The 18,415-nt window shown below is 37.3% G+C and overlaps 1 non-coding gene across 1 annotated transcript; it reads left to right on the top strand.

Moving 5' to 3' along the window:
- Positions 1–7,846: 7,846 nt before the first annotated feature.
- LOC111724056 lies at positions 7,847–7,952 on the top strand. The gene has a single exon (XR_002772429.1). It is a non-coding gene; the product is annotated as a small nucleolar RNA U13 (small nucleolar RNA).
- Positions 7,953–18,415: the final 10,463 nt, after the last annotated feature.

The raw sequence follows: 18,415 nt of genomic DNA, 5'->3' as shown, positions 1-18,415 counted from the left end.
TTAAATAAAATATAGAGGATTTCCATACCGGAGACACTTTGTCCTCCCTGTCTCCACTGCCAGCATTCCGAATTAGACAATCCAGAAAGAACTATTTCTTCTTTTACCTTTATTAAATATTAACTCTGCCCAGGCCTCTTTGAAGACAACAGAGACTGATTGCAAATTTCCTTGAGCTGCTATGAATTTAATATGCCAGGATTTTTCTCTTTTTTTATAAAATAGAACATTCTTATTTACTTAGAATATTTCTTCTCCAAGAAAAAGAGGGAAGAAAAAAACTTTTCCTGTTATGAAAAGGTTTCAGATTATGAAGTCTAATATTTCTACATTGGTAAAATAGTCTATTAATTAGTGGGAAGAACAAAATTATAAATAAATACCTCACCTTTCATCAGAGACTTTGAAAAGCACTGTACATATTAGAGAAATTTCCTAGCCTTATAGTGGAAGATAGAACCTATAGTCAAACCCAGAAGAGAAATGTGACTGGCATGATTTTTCTAATAGGCAGCAATTGCCCAGAGCCCAGTGGTAGGTCACTTGCAAAGGTGCCTGAAATGATTGTTCTCCAGGTATCCGCACAATGACTGACTCCTGATTTAGCTAATAACAAACTTGACCTGAAAAGTGTTTGTACATTAAGGCCTGGGAGCCCTGTGACCACTGCCATGAGTCTTGGCTAATCTGCTGGAGGGTAAGTCACATGTGGCTTAGTTCCCTTGTCACCTTATCTGGCCTTAAGCTGATCAGCAGAGAGCCAGGGAGGCCATCCTAGACCTTCCAGCTCCATCAAACCAGTCCAGACTTGAAGAAGTCCCCTAAACTCCACAGAATTGTGAAAATGAATACGTAGTCTGTTTCTAAGTCACTAAGTTTTCAGGTGGTGTGTTACAGAGCAAAAACTATTAAATTATACATGGACATGTGCACATCAGCAGGATCTAGTGAAAAAGAGGAAAAATCATAGGAGTGATCTGCACAATCAGCCTCCCTTCACCCATCCTCTTCCCTCCCCTCCCCTCCCTTACCCCTTTCCCAATATTCTTGGACTCCATTTGGATTATAGCTTTCTTATGATAGTTAGCAATTAGTTTCATAATACGGTTGAGTACATTGGATACCTTTCCTTCCATTCTTGAGATACTTTGCTAAGGAACATTTCCAGCTCCACCCATGTAAACATGAAGGAGGTAAAGTCTCCATCTTTCTTTAGGGCTGCATAATATTCCATGGTGTACATATACCACAATTTATTGATCCATTCATGGGTTGATGGGCACTTGGGCTTCTTCCATGACCTAAAGTATTTCAAATTGTATATGGCAACAATACACTGTATCCCAGGATAGAATTAATGTGCACAAATATGATCTAATAAAAAAAAATGAAAGAAAGAAAGAAAGAGAGGGAAGGGAGAGAGAGTGACCTTCTAACAGGGTCCCAAGCATAGGGAAACAATTAGTCAGAGATAAGGTACGAACGTAGATGTGGAACATGCTTGGGTCATCCTGTCCTCATTCTCTTATTGGCCAAACCAAATTAAAAGCCAGGAGGGAATGAAATTCGGCGTTGCTTCCATGAGGGTGCATGTATCCAGGGTCCAGGCCAAGGCAGAGAAGAAAAAGAATGGGTCTGGAGGGGAGAATGTGGAAACGTGGCATAATTCTTCTACCTGAAAGCAACATGAGTTACCACTCTCCTCACTTTCTCAAACTACAACAGCAACAAGTCACAGCAGGTTAAAGAGGCACTTTTTGGTCTCTAGTCTTTAACTCAGAGAAGAGAGATAATCCAATGTATATGGGCTTAGAGGTAGAATAATGGGGATTTGAATTCTGCCTCTAAAACTCATAGTGATACGACAGGCAAATAGCCTCACCTGAGCCTCAATTTCACCATCTGGATAAATGGAACAATGATAAATTCTGAAAGGGGTCTTTAAGGATGTTTCACATTTTAAATGTTAAGTTTTTTTTTTCTTTCTAGAAATGTCACTTACATGTGACCTTTAAAATGTAACACGGCATTTCAAAATATGTATAACCATCTGAGTGAAAAAGAATCTCAAATCTCAAGCAGTTAAGTTACTGTGTTCCAAAACTATCACCCCCAAGAACTTTTCCTTTGTCAATATTTAAAGGTCACAAATAAATCCCCCTTGTATGTGCACTTGTGACCTCTATTGTTTCAGAAATTGGTTCTCTAATCTTTCTATTTCTTCCTGAAAGTTTTCACATGCCACACACCAAGACGCAACTTTCTTGTATACTTTAGGCATGACTTTCTTATCAGACGCAGTTCAGGACCAAATCACCATTTCCAGGCAAACTGAGATCAAGGCTAAGACCTTTCCGAAATCACTGGATTATGTACTTGGAGAAATACCACCTTACATTACATTATTAATCAAATCCATTCACATGCCACTAATATTCTGTAGATTCTTATTATAACTGGTATTAATTCCCTCTTTTGGAGTTTGTAAATTCCATAAAAAGTGCCTTCCTGGGAAGAATCTGAAAATGTGCCTGTTTGGTGTAGCTTGTGATGTGAGGAAGCAATCTCATAGCCTTGAAATCCCTCATAAAATTAAATATTATCTTAAGAAATCCTAATTAAATTAATCTTCCACTCCATCTTCACTTTCATTTCTGTGACTTCATCCTAGGCTGGCCTGCATGTGACCTGGAGCACATTGGCTTTCCATTAGATGAAATGTTACTAAAGCCTCAAAAAATAGCCTTTTAATTACCCCTTAAACTCTATAAAGAGAACCCACGTTTGAGGGTGACATCATTTTATGATGGTTCGAGCACATTGATTTTATTCCCTTGTACTCATTTATCTTAGTCCATACCAATAACCAGCCAGATGCTGAAATATCAAAATAGGTCATCTCTTTACATTTCTATTCATACAAAGATGTTGTAACCAACAAGCACCTCCGTATTTCCCAGTTTTGAATTTATTAATTAGGCATTTATTGTATAGGTCATACAGAGAAAACCAAAAATAGCAGGCTAGTTGGCATAACAGCAAAGATTTCAGGGAGCAAAAGTTACATTAGAGACACAATGACAAGTGATCATTTTGAAGTCACTGAAATAATGCCAAAGCAATTTCAGTGACACATAACAATTGTCCCCTGAACATCAGACCTGTTACCTCCTAAAGTCATTACCACCTTTCACAAAACGGGGCTCTATTTTTTCTTGAAGATAAAATAAAATCTTAAAATAAATTTGCACCAGGAATTGACTGCCTTTTATAGGAAATGATAGAAGTTCTTTGCTTTATGGTTTGTGAATAATTTAAATATAATCGTTTCATATATATTCTTCATTTTTAGCCCAGTGATAGAAAAATATTGTCTAAGTGTATTGCTAAATTAGGCAACTGTATTTTTGTGTTTGACATTTTTGTACTCCAATCTTTACATTATCTGTAAAAGCCACCCCCATATTCTCTTTTATTTTCCCCAAATATTCTAACTAAGCTGGAGTTCCTTATTGGAAGCAAAAGATAAAACACATACATCTAGCTGCTGACTAATGTTCATGGATTTATTTCTAAATAAATTTGAAATTGCAAAATAAATTTTCGAAATAGATCAATTTCAAAATGACAAACTTAAAAAATTTAACGTTGGGGTTGTTTTTCAGCATTCTTAGCTCATGTGAAAGCAAAGTTCTCACAAATCTACCTCGCTATTAGTTAATGATTTAATCCAACTAATGAGGGCCTGAAATGAGACAGGGGAAGGGATTAATGCAAAGAGTGTTACCGTGGTTACAGCTGCAGATTCCAGATGAAGGACAGATTAAATACAAGAGTCTAAAAAGATGAATAAAGAGCTCAGGAGAGCAAAACTAAAAATGGGGGAGAGGTCAGTGGCAAAGCAGAGTAAGGACCTTCAAAAACTCTCTCCTCTACAATGCAATGAGAGCACATCGTCAGAACACACTTTTTCAGAACTTTAGAAATTGAACAGAAGCGTGAGGCAATCTCAACATTTATTTAAAAGTAACAGTAGGCTCTGAGAAGGAAAGATGAGCCTCATGGGTAGCATTTAAACTTGTCCATTGTCACCAATTTAGAAGACCATTCAAAGCCATATCCCTTCTCTCTCTCTCTCTCTCTCTCTCTCTCTCTTTCTCATTTTATTTTTTTAGACAGAGTCTCAGTCTGTCACCCAGGCTGGAGTGCCACGGTATCATAACTCACAACAATCTCAAACCCTCGGGCTCAAGCTATCCTCCTGCCTCAGCCTCCCAAGTAGCTTAGCCACCACAATACAAGGATCTCTCTCTTGCTCAGGCTGGTTGCAAACTCCTGAGTTCATGCTATCCACCTGCTTTAGCCTCCCAGAGTGTTAGGATTACAGGTGTGAGCCACCACATCCAACAATGGTCATGTCCCTTCTGTTATTTGATACTAAAATATGACATCAAGGTTCCTCTGTCGGACCATGCCTTTCTAAATGTTATGATGCAATGTTATCTGTCTTTCTCTACCAATTTTCTATTTCTTTGTTTCTTTCACACACCTTAAAGGTAGGTATTTCTCAAGATTAAAGACCTGTGTCCTCTTCTTTTATCACGTTATAGTATCTGTTTCGTATCCCATCCAATCATATGGAATTAATGACCACCATCCAGGTAATAACTTCCAATTTGGGATAATTAGCCCAATTTCTCCCCTCTGTCCCAGCCTCGTATCAAAGCACACACTTTGGCGATCTAAATACACAGGAGTTTGGCTCTTCTAATTCTCAGAAGCTCAATCTATAGATCTCAGCTCCTTTGGACCCTTCACAGTGTTGTCTCCTTTCTACAGACAGCCAACTCTGGAAAACATCTAATATCATGCGATGAAACTTGGAGTTTTTATTAATTCATATGCTTCCTTAAGTTCCATTACTATGTGATTAGCTTGAACACAAACATCTTTGGCAACTCCCACCAATAGATTCTGGGGAACTTCTAGATAACTACTTAGCATTAGAATTGGAGGGAAAATGTGACTGGTATTTCCTTTGGTTGGAGGCAGAATTGGTTCCATTGGTTAAAGGAACTGATGAAAGGGGGTGGAGTTTCAGTACTGACAGCTTTAACATCTTAAGTTTGACCTATTTACTGCACACATTGGAAAAAACAGGTAAATAAAATCAAAATGAGAAAAACTTCAGACAGTGATCAGGAACTCTGGGAACAGTTTCCTGATAGAAACTGGGAAATCAGTTGTGTTGACAGTTGACTTTAATAAAATATCGAGACTGTATGTAAAGTGGAAATCTGAGACATTCAAAAGTCCTCCAAAAATATTTAGGAACTCCGATTCCCACATACTTTGCCCTGATACAAACCTTGTATTTGGTCATTTTTTAAATCAAATGTGGCACTTTATTATTTTTTTTTTTTTTGTAGAGACAGAATCTCACTTTATCTCCCTCAGTTGAGTGCTGTGGTGTCACACAGCTCACAACAACCTCCAACTCCTGGACTTAGGCCATTCTCTTGCCTCAGCCTCCCGACTAGCTGGGTGCCTGCCACAATACCTGGCTATTTTTTTGGTTGCAGTTTGGCAGGGGCCGGATTTGAACCCACCACCCTCGGTATATGGGGCTGGCACCCTACCCACTGAGCCACAGGTGCTGCCCCAGCACTTGCTTTTTTAGCTCTTACTTGTGTATGAACCTCTTGGTGTATGATTATGAGGATTATCTGTATATAAATTCCTATTATCTGTAAATAGAGATTTTCTTCTTCCCAAATAATCTGGGTGCCTTTTCTTTCTTTTTCTTGCCTCACTGCCCCAGATAGAACATGTGATTAGAAATCAGGCATTTCTTATTTAATAAACAATAGTCAATAATAGATGTGGGTATTTAAAATATGTATTATATTCTAATTGCTGGAGATTCAAGAATAAATAGTAAGACACACAGTTCCCAAGCTTTTCTATGAATGCCTGCCACAGAGATAACCCCACATAAAGTTGCTTATCTAACTTACCCAGTGGTCACAAGTTTCACAAGAGGATCTGAGACATGACCAACTGCTTGGTTTACGAAAAAACAGCTTGATAAATAGAGGTTAGTTTCTGGAGGGTGGGCTCAGGGATCTACCACCTCATGGCTGCCCAAGACTTCTGTTCACTAATTCCTATTAAGAGTTTCTTTCTAAGAAATTGAAATTTTCACCCCCTTTCTTCAGCCTCACAGTTCCCACAGCCTTTGGGGGTAAGTCTTTCATGTACCTACTCCCTGAGGATCACCTACTTTCCTACATTTCTTGTGTTTTAGCACCTATTATACCTGTAATTAAACATTAATTATGCAATAATTTGTTTGCTATCTGAGCATTCTTGACAAAATATAAACTCTATGAGCTTGGGAACTGGGTATCTTATTTATTCTTGAATCTCCAACAATTGAAGTACAATACATATTTTAAAATCCCACAAACTAAGTTGACTATTTTTTATTAAATATGAAATGCCCAATTGTGAATCAAGAGTTTGATTCATTTATCTCATACGAGAAGCAGCACGATCAATCAAAGTATGCGACTAAACTATGGACCAGTTTTGCCATCTGAACAGTAGCTTGTGTATGCCTGCAGCGAGGAAGCCTGGAGGGGTGATGAAATCCCAAAAGGCACTTTCCACTGCTTGTTGAGAATTGAATATTTTCCCTTGGAAGAAAGGGTCCATTATAATCACCTACACATTCAAACAAATGATGAAATGCAACTATAGTTCAGAAAGAAGGAGGGAAGAGAAGGGAGAGAGGAGGGGAGGAGGGAGGGTGTTTGGTGGGACCTCACCTAAGGTGCATAATAACAGGGTACATTTTGAAACTATTAAGAATAGAGTATACATGTCGTCAGCACAACCGGTAAGCAAGTGAGATGATGGTTACGTTAATCAGTTCGATGTAAGCATTCCACATGGTTTATCAATTTAGCACATTGTATCCCATAAATGCATTAATGTACACAATCATGATTAAATAAAGAGAAAAAAGTAAAATAAACTTAAAAAAAAATAAGTGGTCCAAAGCCAGGAAGAAATGGTAGTTGGTTATTGCACGGTTTGACTACAGTGGATCATGGAGTTTCCATGTGCAGCTTCTAGAGTCTGAGCAGTGTGGTTGATGCAACACATATGGCCAAGAGTTATCTTGCAAGAGGATCGGCCGGATTGCTCTCTGTTGAGCAATCTCGGCTGCTCAGTAGCAAGCATCCTCATCATTTCGTCCAATGGGTTGCAGTAAACACCTTCTTATCAAATAGATTGGACAGGTTTCTTGAAGTTGTAGTCGGAGTTCTAGTGCTGAACCACTAAACAGACGCCAGGAGCTCTGTTTTTCTTTTTTCTTTTTGAATAGATGTTTGGTTTTGTATTATGTTTGGGGACTTCATCTTTATAACTCTATTGTGGCACACACTTCTGTTTGTCAAAAAGGAACGATTTTTTATCACACATAACAGTAGAGTCCAGAAATTGTTCAGCTTTATGTCGTGATAGTAAAGAATGGCAACCTTGGGGAAGATGTTTCTTCTGACACTTGTTTAATTCCTGCAGCTTCTTTACCTTGCCAGTTTGTTTCAAACCCTTCAACATTGCTGGAATGGTAGCATCAGCCCTTGCTTCTAACTCACACGGGGGTTGGGATGGATTTGCCTCCACTGCAGCTTTCAGCTCATCATTGTCCACCTTGGTCTCAGGTCACCCACGTGGCTCATTTTCAAAATTCACATCATGAGAATGGAACTTCTCAAACCATCAGCATGTTGTGCATTCAGGATCTTCTATCTCACTGCCGTGAGGAATAGTGTTGATTCTTTTGTAGTCTGTGCAAGTGTGATGATTGGGTGTTAACACGCTTGTGTGAGATGTTCCTTCCTCAACTGTTCCAAGGTAGTCTGCACGTTATCCATCTTGGGGGGTTAAAAAAAGGAACAGTGTTTAGTTAAGTCTATACCTCTGGAGTCAGATAGACCAGAAGTTATGAAAATTCCCAGTCCCTCATCTTTTCCATCTTAACCTGATAATAGTAGTATTCATCTCACTGGGTTGCCGTGACTAGTGTACTCATCATAAAAGAATCAGTAATAATGATGGTGACTAAAATTTATGATGATGATTATGAATACTATTTAATGCATTAAATTAGAAAACTCATCTCTGGTATACCACTACGTTCATGCATGTCAGAACCTAAAAATCCAGCAAGGGCAATACAGATCCACATAGATGGTGTGTGTGTTTTCCTGCATTTATTTTTGCGGTGCCAGGCCCATTTCTATAAGGTAAACCATCAGTCCTGGATTTTCAGTGAAAGATTATTCACTCGGGGAGTGCAGTTCCTGCATTATTCATGCCATTCTGAGTGCAGCTAGATTTATGTGTCAGGAAAAACATACAAATGGAATCCGATTTACTTGCACAAGTTCCTGGACCATTTGATTTATGTTTGAGTAAATAAAGACATATGTCTTATAGGGATTGGCTTCCCTTCTCTTTAGAAATAGAAGTGCAATGCTTCAACTTCTTTTCTTGGCAGGCAGAGACTTCTAAAGTTTTGAAAGCAGTGCAACCTCAAATTATGCACTTTGAATTTTCAGCTCTGTGCATTTTACTTGGCTCTTTGCGTCCAGCCCTTTCGGCATGAAGACAATGGAAAATCCACCCCTTTGGATCACTGGCAAAGGTTCAAGAGTTCCTAACTTAACTGCCGACTATAGAAGTAACTGAAAATAGGGAATTAAGATGTAAAGCTGTATCCAAACTTTCCTCAAGCTATCTGGTGTTTTGGCTACAGATAGCTTCCGAAATCACTTCGGTCTCAAGTACATTTAAAATTGCCAATCACTCTTCCTCATCCTGACCTTAAGCGGTCCTGAGTCCTATAATCCAGCCTTCATACATTGCATTCATGCTGCGTGAATATCACAAACGTGTATGCATGCACTTCTGTAGTTACTTGCTTTCATAATAAACATTAATACAGCTGAAAATAAAGTTCTTGAACTATCAAAAAAATAAATCCACCTTCAGTTCTCCTCAAAAAACGTCAAGATCATGGAAACCAAAAGAAGGACTAAGAGATTGTCACGGACTGAGGGAATCCAAGGAGCTATGACAAGTGAACGAGATGTGGTACCCTGAATCAGATCCTGGACCAGAAAGAGGACGTTCATGGAAATAGTGGGGAAATTTGAAGCAAGCGTGGGGTTTAGTTAATAGTCAGAGACCCGTGTTGGTTTCTCTGTTTTGACAAGTATGTGATAGCAACATAAAACGTTGACAATAGGGGAAACTCAAATGGGGGGAAGGGTGGACAGGAGCTCTCGGTGCTATAGTTTCCACCTCTCTGTAAATCTACAATTATTTCAAAATAAAGTTTATTACAAACAACAATAATAATAGTGCTTTGAACATGATATTGAAAAGCTTGATGATTTTCTTTGCTAAATAGTTTTAGGGAAAGGAAAGTTGAAACCTCCAAGTGGTCCATATAACCACTTTCTCTCACCTTGGTTATTTATAAGTCTAAGATGTGATGAACTTCACAAAAATTACTCCGCCTGCCTGTGCCAGCAGCACATTTTGAAAACCACCTAATGCAATCATTTGGTTGTTTATGCTACATAGGGTTCCTTTTGCTGACCCGATCTCTGAAGCATATAAACCAAAACATGAAAACGTATTTTATCTGTAGACACAGAAGTAGATGTATTGAATCTTTGCTGTTTAAGGCATAATTTTAAAATTAAAAAAATTCAAATCAGGAGTCATAAGAGATATATAAAAAAATAGAAGTACAAGAACCAAGAATGTGCTCCCCGGGAGAAAGAGGATCGAGGAGCCAGTCGGTATAGTTTTGGGACTTGTCTCTATGTATACATTTTTTAATTATTATTTCAATAGGTCATACAAACATGCAGCTTAAAAGGAAATCTCCAAAAGTACAAAGGATTGTCTTATTTTTAATTAAAAAGATGTGTATCAGCAACAAAATAAACAAAAAAATACTGGAAAGATGATTTTGCTTAAATTTCCAAAAATAACAATTGAACGAAATAGAAGGATATTTGGATTTATTATTTTTAAAAGGGTAAAAAGAAACCCAAACACTTGTGGGTTTAAACAACACAAGGTACAGATTCCTCCACCTGCCTCTACTTCTTGGAAAGTTTATTTTAAGAGCATTGCAACTAGGACATGTTTCTAACACATAATGGCATTTTAGAATTAAGATATATAAAAATGGTTTCTTTAAAATCACTCTGACATTTATCAGAGTGACAGATAATTATTGTTAAGTGATCTGACAAAAACAACATTGCATCGTACAAGTCTATCAGAGAACTTCAATATTACTGGGGGGCCAAATAGTGAAATATATCATGTCCTGGTTCATTAAATAAAACACTGAAATAATTATTTTCAAAACTCAGTGGCTCTTACTAAAAGAATGTAAGCGAACTCAGTATGTTCCATAGATGTTGGCCGTGTCCACTTAATATTTAATGAACCCACAAAATTTGCATGTATACAACTCAATATATATCACAAAATGTTTCCAAAACGCCAATTTTGCTTTACTTTAAAAAATGTTTAAAACTCCTTCTAAGTATTGAATGTCTTGTATGTATTGCAGAGAAATATTGGCAATGGTTATACACAACGAAAATAGAACACCTACATCCATGCTGTCTCATTTGTGTATAAAATCTGTGAGGCTTTCCAGCTGAATATGATCGTTGAGTCACTGTTAGAATTGACTTTCTGCCTCCTAGCTTATTGTCAGGTCAAAAAGGAAGCAGAATTTAAAATTTTCAAATTATATCTGAAAAGAAGAATTGAACCCCTCTGGTTTAAGATAGCAAAAGGCATAATTTGGGTCCAGACTTCAGTTGCTTTTGTAATCACAAGCATTCTTAGAAAATAACATCTGTGCACCAATTATGGAGTTCAACATAAATTTTCCCAGGTGTCACATCTTGGAAACCCAATCTCTGCATGCGAAACGGATATCTGTACTTTGATTTTTATGAAACAATGACTTTGGTGCTTACATCTCAGTTGACAAATGCCAAGTATTTTTTTTTTTTATTGAATTTCATTTAAAACCAAACCAAGATGAATTTTAAAATGTACTTTTGTTGATGAGTTTTTCAGAACTTGTAAATATCAGCTTCTTTCTCACGAATGTGCATTAGTGTGCACATCTAGTTTGCACTTGTAGTTTTTACTAAAGTTGTTTCTTAACGAGCATCCCTAGAATTATATAAGCTTCAACCTAAGGAAACCTACATCTACCCCTGTTCACAGAATAATTTTAAAATTCAAAATTATCTTGCTGGTAACCCAAACTAGACAAATGGTCAAAATTGTGTTATTGGTTTCCTCTTATTATGAATATACAGGAAAGCCCAAAGGTACTTGCATATATTAACCCCCAATATCAGATACATGTGCCCTCAATGGGCCAGCAGTTTGCTACAATCCTTCTGAACCCCCAGAACAAACTGAATTTGCGTGTGGTGTACTGACGTCCCTAGAAAGACAATAACTGTAGTTATAACAGAAGGAATACCTAAACAAATAAAAAAAATCATTCATAACAATTTTGCAATACATACAGACAGGTGTCTTTTTATAATTTCGATAATAGAAGTTTTCTACGTAGAAATACTATATGCTTCTGAAGAATTATTTCTATATAAAAAGAAAAAACAGATCACCTGGTTAATTGCACATATTGGATTGAAAGTTTACCCGGAATCCAATGGCACAAAGGAGGCATAATTAACATGTGTAGACACAGAGTTACATATAATAGAAAATGCAGGGTGAAACGGGGTGCAGTGTCCTCTCCCTGGGTCCTCTCTCTCCAGCTGACCGGACTTGCTTCTTCCTCCCATCTCCATGTCTGGGCTGATTCCACGCCTGGCATGGTATACTCAGCACATGTACTTAGCTGGATACCCAATCTGATCCACCCCCTACCCCCTACTCCAGGTAGCCTTGGCCTGTGGTCTCTGTTTTTCATGGCTGGTTAAAACACCTAAGCTCACACATTCTCCTAGTAGGGGCTCAATTTCCACCAAATAATTACCTTAAAACAATACTCAATGATTTACTTCACATAATATAAAATAAAAGGTAATTCTAGAAGGGACTGTACTTCTCTCTATACATTTGAAGGGAGAGTGTGAACTGGCCCATGTTTTCAAATAATATTTTAACTTTTGGACTGCACATAAAACATTAACAACAAAGAAAGCATTTATTTCAAATCTTTAAGAGGCAATTGCATTTTAAAGTTAAATATGCCAAGAACATAATGGATCTAGTGATACCCTCTGCTACTGAAAACATCTGTCATCATTCTAAGTCTATGTGTGCCAGGATGTGTATGTGTATGGATGCATAACTGATCAAGGAATAGGAGCAAATATGAGGAATGGATCAGAACGATAATAAAATTATTTGGAAAAATATTCCTTTCCGTTATTAAAAATTAATGAGGATTAATATTAATGAGGTAAGATGATTAAATTTGTGAACTCATCCCAGAAAAAGTGCTACATACCTCACTGCTGAATATCACTATATCACCTTCGAGGTACCCCCCATGTCCATCTGGAGACTGCAGTGATATTCAGCAATTCAGTAGTGTTTTTTCTCGGATGTGTTTACAAACTTAATTGTCAGACCTTGTATATATTCATATGTGCACACACATATATAACCTCCTACCTCTAGTAATGTGATAAAAAAAATTCTTAACAAAAATGTATCATTTCTACATGAATATCAATTTTTGTAGTTATTTCATAGACCCTTAAGCTTCTGTGTGTCATGATTTATTTCTGGGCTCCATTTCCTCATTTGGTCATTAAAACGATCTCCCTTGGCAATGGGGTGGCATTCTCCAGTGATCATCTCCCTCCGCTTCTCCTTGGCCACCTCATCCTGCGTCTTCTTCATCTTTTTCTAAGCTCCGTTATAACCTACATTCACGTTTGTTGGTTTTCAGAGAGAGCCAGAAGGAACAGCAAAGAAAAATGCCATAAATTCATGACAAAATTCTACTCTGTGCAAAAAGTAAATTAATGGGGACTTCTAATTCTGTTCTTCAGAATGAAACAGTGTCTGGTTGTTAAATTCCTGAGCTACTAATACATTTTCAAGCCTGACACTGTCCACTTTATATGTTGAAATGCACATTCCAATTCAATCAACTATCATTGTGAAAAGCAGTTGCCCCCCCCTCCCCCGGCCTTTTTTTTCACTGTCTCTGCTGGGTAGATCGGTATTTTCTTGGGCCTAAATGGAAGCGAATACACATTCTTCTCATTTCCCAGATTCTATGGCCCAATTATACCTTTACTTACCATCACACCATAAATTGCTTAGGCAGTTCAATAAAAATCATTGTCTCCCTTCAGCACTTCTCGTCTTTTCAAGTCGTGTATATGTATTTTGTCAAATTGAACAAATATTTACTGGCTTCCTAGTGTGCTAGCATGCTGCTAAGTACTTCTGCACACCATTGCACTGACTATGCATAACACTCTGTGAAAGAGAGAGCATGGCTGCCAATTTGCATATAACTAATGGAGGGATGAGGAGGATTAAAGAAATTAGCCAAGCTGTGCAGAGCTGGCGAGTGGTAGCAGGAGCTTCCCATTCTGATCCCAGCCAGCCCTGTGGTTGCCAAGAACATGAACTTTGAAGTCGCATTTAGCTTGGCCAGTCTGTCCACCTGCGGGCTCTGGGGTCTGCAGCAAATTACTTAATTTCACTAAACAATTTTCTTCCCTATAAAATGGAAATATAAAATACCAAAAGGATATTTGTTGGTGGTTACGTGAAATGATATACGAGAAGAATTCAATCTTAGAAGAGTAAGCCAAAAGCAGCAACATCAGTGCTTTCCACCGAATCATAGACATTCTTCATTCAAGTCTGCTCATGTGAATAAAGGAAACAATACAAAATATATGATGTTTCACGTTTGTGCTTAAAACTGACATAATTACATAGACTGGCAGGCACCTGGCATCTGCCCTGCCACCCCGCCATTTCCACGTTGGGGTAACTGACTCCACACTTCAACTTCGTATCGAATGTCCTGATTGTATCATCTTGTAACCAGCACAATTCATCAAGAAAACTTTTTAAATGAAATAATCAAAAAGCATAACATATATATATATATATATAAGCAAGTGGAGAAACTACAGGAGAATCTTTGTTTTTAATTACTGACTTCTGTACAGCCGACTCTGCTGCCTTCCTTAAATGGAAAAAAGAGCTTAATGGAAAACTTTCTTCTATAGGTTAAAAATCAAATTTGTGAAGATTTTATTAAGGAAAACCAAAACAACTTTCCATTTCTGGTTTTAAACATAGAGCCAAATGTCCCACCCTAACAAGTTAGGCATGGGCAAGAGAGTCAGGGAAGCAAACAGAACTTTTAAAAGTAATGTTTTTGATAAAAAGAGGGGGTTTGATTGGCTATTTAGGTTGAACTCTTGTGGGTCTCCAATAGGATCTCACGGGATACAGCTCATTAAGCCACTGTATGAAACATAAGAAAATCATTTTAGCCAAACGGTAGCCACTCAGAATTTTCATCCTGACTTAACCCCAAGTCCTTAGTGTTCCATTCGTAGAAGGCAATGTCCAAATTCAGAAATGCATAAATGAACTCTCCAGATGAAGGTCTACAGCCTATTTGATTTCTGGTTCCTGGAAAAGTTCAGACAACTGTATATTTTACCAAAACTGACTATAAATGCCTTTCATTGTACATCCAGTGAAGATTTTTGTGATGAAATGTGTGCAGTATTCTGGAGCACCCAAGTCCCTTTTCTTATCATCAAAAACGAATGTCTTAAGTTAAACTTTTCTTCTACTTCAGTCTTTAGAGTTCCGAGTGGCCCCCTCTCTAGAACAGAAACTAGATTTAGAAAGACTCACTATCGTGGCCCCCACCAGCTCCACACAGATCCTGTCTAGTTCAGATAAAAAGAGAAATACTCTTGGATCATGTCTACGTTGCCATAATTATTTCAATGTTTCATTTGATCTCAAGAGATTAGTTCAGTGGCCTGTTGCTCTAACTGGAAAATGATGAACTTATTAAATGCTCTGATTTTCAGCCTGAAAAATTAGTAAACCTTACATATTTCTGGCTAATGGAAATCTCTCTGGTGTCCAAACCAATGAAAAAAAATCAAGAGAGAATATAAGGAAACCAACACGGAGTTTGGTTTTACACCAGTAGCCAAACCACATAAGATGGGGACAGAGAAATTAATCCACAATGTAGATTTATATACACGTATACCCTAACAAGCGGGACAAAAATCTCCCTAAGGGCACAACCATGATAGATGATAGTCCAAATGATTTTACTTTTAAATCCTTAAAACTAGAGATGTTTCAAACTTTGTACTCTCACAGGAAATACTAATCTTTATTCCCTTCCCATCAAAAAAACATACTACCTGGAAACTAATATGCTTTATATAACTGCTGATGTCATTTTTTACTTTTTTTTATAGAAATGTCATTAAATTATATTGACTTTTCCATTCAAAACTAGAGGAGTTTTGAAATAATTTTTAATATATGAAGAATGTGGTCAAATTCTTGGATGCTTTATTGTATAAAATCATATTTGAGGGATATATTAAGTCCTAAAATGCATGATAGCTATAAGTGAAAGACCAGTTAATTTCACACACGTATCTCCTACTGTCCTCTAGAGATGTCAACTTCTTTTATTTCTTATGTATCCTGCTTGTCACCATTAGTCTCACAGAGCCCTGCTTCCTATCTGTCACCTCTGACTCAGTAACAACCTGAAAACATTCTCTCCTCTGTTATCTTTATATTTTTTATTTCAGAATATTATGAAGGTACAGATGTCCTGGTTACATGAGTTGCTTTGGTACACTGTGAGTGAAAGTTGTAAGTGTGCCCCTCACCTGGAATGTGTGAGCTGTACCCGTTAGGTCTGAATTTACTGCTCTCCTTCTGTTCCTCTGCAACTGCTTGCATTCTGTTGCTATCTTTAAACACTTCAGATTATTAAGCTGGGTGTGATGGCTCAGGCCTCTAAACTTAGCACTCTGGGAGGCTGAGGCAGGTGGACTCCTGAGCTCAGAGTGAGACCCCATCTCTAAAAATAGCCAGGCATTGTGGAGGGCACCTGTAGTCCCAGCTACTTGGGAGGCTGAGGAAAGATGATCACTTGGGCCCAGGAATTTGACCTTGCTGTGAGCTATGACACCAGAGCACTCTACCAAGGCTGACAAAGTAAAACTCTGTCTCAAAACAAAAACAAACCACTTCAGATTTTCAATATGTCATCTTAAAACTCTTCAATAAATAAATCCCCATGGCCCATGAAGAACAAAATCCGATGTAATCTCTTAGCTTTATGGACAATGGCTTTGGTGATTTCCAGTTTTATTATCTATCATTTTATCTCCTACCATTTCCAGTTTTATCACTTACCTTCCCCTGTTCACCGTGATCTTGCGACAGTGCACTGCTTATATTTTGTAAAGAGCAGTATGCTAATTTAACAGCTACTTGTCTTCACAACTCTCCATCTTCCTTCTGCCTGGAGTAAGTCTTTCTACTCCTCCAACAAGCTGACCCCTTTGAATGTTTGGAAATCAGCTAGCATTTAGAGAAGCAAGACGACTTGAACTTGAACTTCCCTATGAAATTTCCCTGTTTGCCTGTTGGATTCCTCTCTCTGCTCACCTTCACTGAACTTTTGTGATTCCATGCACCTTTTAATCATCTTGGTACATACCCAGGTTTGAATTCTATTCTTAGATTTGAAAAATCTTAGCAGGAAGAAGTAGCACATTATTTCAGATTGCTCTAAAACATCTTAAAACATTCCTATCCATAGTTGAGTCAGTATTCCCTTGGTTAATATCAATACCCAAATTAGGGATCTTTTGGCTAGATTTATACGTGCAACTATATACTTAGATCACCTTATTGTTTGCTTGTTTAAGATCAAAAATCATTTACTATATCTGACTGATAAAATATTCTGGTAAGAGATGTATACCAAAGAATACTATTCAACTATAAAAAAGATGAGTTTTACATCTCTTATGTTTACTTGGATGAAGTTGAAACACACTCTTCTCAGTAAAGTATCTCAAGAATGGGGGGGAAAAAGTATTCAGAGTACTCCATGCTCATATGTAATCAATATATAAACATATGCTCATACAAATAATAAAACACAAATACAGTCTAGCAGGGGGAGGGGGAGGGTGGAGGGGAGGGCATTTGGAGGGATCTCACCTAATGTGCACAATGTGAGGGTGTTCAGCACTCCCCCTGGGTGAGGGGCTCTGCTACCACTTGAACTTTATCTTGGAAACGAGAACAACATAACCTAAAAATTTGTATTCTCATAAATTTGAAATTACAAAAAGAAACAAATATGCAATTTACCTTTGTCAGGATTTGATCAAGATAAATGTCTGTTATGAAACGGTCACTACTTATTTTAAATATTTTGGATTTAGGCTTAAGCCAGATATACAATGTCTTGTGGTCTTTTATTTTAAAAAATGAAACATTGGAGGCAGAAAAAAAAAGTGGTAGTTATTATCGTTTGCTCTTAATATGTCTCTGTCTTTGACACCAAATGACATCATCTATTAATAGGAAAGTAATAGAAAATATACTCTAGTACATAATCACAATTTGATAAACACAAATACACACATAAAATCCACGATGGGTTATTAAAAGAAACCTATTTTTCAGAAATAGTTTCTCTTTTTAATTGTCAAGTGTATGTATCCAAAAGTGTGCTTTTGCAAACTGAAATCATCTGATATTCCCACTGTAGTTCAACGTGTTGCCTTTATCAGTTAGTAAATATCTTAATTCATTCCAAAGAAGTCATTGAGTGCCTACCAGCACCTGGTTCTAGAGTTAAAACATGGTATGTGGTTTTCTTTTATTTCTTTCTTTATGTCATCTTTGTTTTTTTTTTTCTGTGTACGTGTGCATCATGTGTGGTAGGGAGGGGACAAAGAAAGAATAACAACAATAAGAAAAATAACAGCAGCACTGGACCCCATGATTGCATTAATATACACAGCTATGATTTAATAAAAAAAGAAAAAAGAACAATAACAGCAAATAAAAAAAGCAATATCTGGGTTTTGGGAATCTGACAAGGCTTAATAAACAAATTATCCTGAATGCAAGGAACAAGAAGATAGAAATATGGAAGTTCATGGCTTGAAAAAAATACTATGTTCAAAATGCCTAATTATGAATACAAATTATAAGAAAACAACACTTGGCCAAATCCATTCACTTTTTTTTTTTTTTT

The sequence above is a fragment of the Otolemur garnettii genome, unplaced genomic scaffold (assembly GCF_000181295.1).
Source record: "Otolemur garnettii isolate 467f Iridium unplaced genomic scaffold, OtoGar3 scaffold00018, whole genome shotgun sequence".
Taxonomy (NCBI): Eukaryota; Metazoa; Chordata; class Mammalia; order Primates; family Galagidae; genus Otolemur; species Otolemur garnettii.
The sequence above is the reverse complement of the archived record's forward strand: the minus strand, read 5'-3'. Positions and strand labels throughout refer to the sequence as shown.